Raw genomic sequence first — 2361 nt, forward strand, 5'->3', positions numbered from 1 at the left:
ATACCTGCACCTCTTCTCCAAACGAACACACCCATCATCATCGCATCTTCTCCATCGATATCTCCATTTTTTAACAGATACGTTCACCTCTTCTCCAAATGAACACATCCATCATCATCGCATCTTCTCCAATCGATATCTTTTCTCCTCCACATACATACATCATCGTCTACCCTATACGATGAACAAATCGATACCCAAACCCTATATACGAACAGAGATCCCACAACATATACGCTTCCCACTGCCTGTTCCGTTCAATTCGTCTTATTGATATAAATTTTTGTTATAGATATTATTATAAATGATGAAAAAAAATTATATGTTAAAAAATCAAATAAGTTAATAAACAATCCCAAACACTCCTATAAGTCAATAATATAGAAGACTGTCCTTTTTGGTCATTTTACAGATATAAGCAAAATTTGCTAAACACTAAAAAACAACTTATCAGCTTATTACAATATGATACCGCTATAAGCTAATCCAAACACTTTTTACAAAACTCTGGTTTGATACCGCATAAGTTAATAAGCACTTTTACAAAAAAACATAAGTTGTTTTAAATAAGCAATCACAAACACCCCCTAAGTATTTTGTTAGAACTCAATGATTATCCTAATTATATTTTAGATTTTTTATATTTAAAATGAGATGTTTATCCTGTATTAGATTGTGTTTATCTGCAGTTAGTTACACGAATTCAGTTATAGGATGAAATCGGATATGGATGAAATTGTTTAGGGATGAACGGGTTTAAGAGTTTTAAGAATTTAAGAGTTTTAGCCAAATGCTTTATAATATAGTATAGATATATAGATGAGCGATCAAATGAAAACCACTCCAATTTGTAAAAACCGTAAAAACTACTCTCATTCGTCGATTTCATTGTTTAATCTTATGAATTTTTTTTCATGAAATTGTTTAATCTTGTGAAATTGTTTCATATAATACTTTTTTGATGAAGTTGTTTCATATATGGTTATGAAATTGTTTCATATATGGTTATGAAATTGTTTCATATACTACTTAATGAAATTGTTTCATGTATTTCTCTAAAATTAATGAAACCGTTTCATGTATTTCTCTAAAATTAAAATAATGAAGATGATAATATCAATGATTAACATCATCCACAATAAAAATGATTAATCAATCTCTCATAATTACAAAAAAATGAACAAAATGAAAAATTATGATTAGTTGAATGAAGTTTGTACGGTTTGTACAAATTATGTGTTTTTATTTGAACGTTCCCCTATATATATATATATATATATATATATAGGGTTGGGTTCACGTGAGACCAAGGGTTTTTCATGAGACCCGTAAGACCAATTTATGTTCATTGATCAAATTTATGAATTAATGATCTAATGGTTGCAAAGTTGCAAGGTGGCAATTTCGTAATTAATGAGAAGTCTCATGGTGTTTATAAATGTTCAGATCTGACGATTGTAAATCTAATCCAAGGGTTGAGAATTGGTCTTACGGGTCTCACGAAAAACCATTGGTCTCACATGATCCCAAGTCTATATATATATATATATTTACAAATCCAATAAGTTATAAAAACTTTTAAATCCAACAAATGTGAAAACGCAACATTTATACGATGTTTTTTCATGTGTAAAAATGTTTTGTTTTCAGGACTATTTTGTGTGTGAAAAAAAAATCATGAATACTTCACATATGAAATAACATTATGTAAATATTACATTTTCATATGTGTTGTTTCATATATAAAACAACACAAAGCTGATTTGAATAGATTATAATATTCAATAGAAAGGAAAGAGTTTTACCGCAAGGGTTCGGAGGTTCGAACTAAAAAAAAAAAGCATAAAAAGTTTTAGATCACAGATAAATATTTTGAGAAGATGAGAATCTTATGAGCTGTTTGGTAATTGCTGAATGATTTGGTGCAGAATAATTAAGTGGTCAGAATGATTAAGAGGTTCTCATGATATAATATAAAATGAAATATAATTGTTTGGTAATTGTGTACACTGAAATTAGGGCTCTTAATGTTTAAGAGAGATCCATGATACAAAATTATTCAGAAGGTTTTAGAACCATTAAGAGGCATATTTTTTTTTGCCAAATAAGATTCACCTCTTAACGATTCAGATGTTGCCTCTTCATAGAAATATTAAGAGGTAAACCAACAACCTCTTAAACATATTTCCAATAATAAACAGTATAAGCATATTTTTGATATAGGGTCCTCGTTAAGCATAAACCTAAAATTTTCCATGTAAAACTTTCTTCTGTAAACAATCGTGTCCGATGTCCAACGGTAAACAATTTATGATTTGAAATAGTTCCCCTGTGCACCGCCACCTCCCCCCCCCCCCCCCC

Source organism: Cynara cardunculus (assembly GCF_001531365.2).
Source record: "Cynara cardunculus var. scolymus isolate 2C chromosome LG 1, CcrdV1, whole genome shotgun sequence".
Classification (NCBI taxonomy): Eukaryota; Viridiplantae; Streptophyta; class Magnoliopsida; order Asterales; family Asteraceae; genus Cynara; species Cynara cardunculus.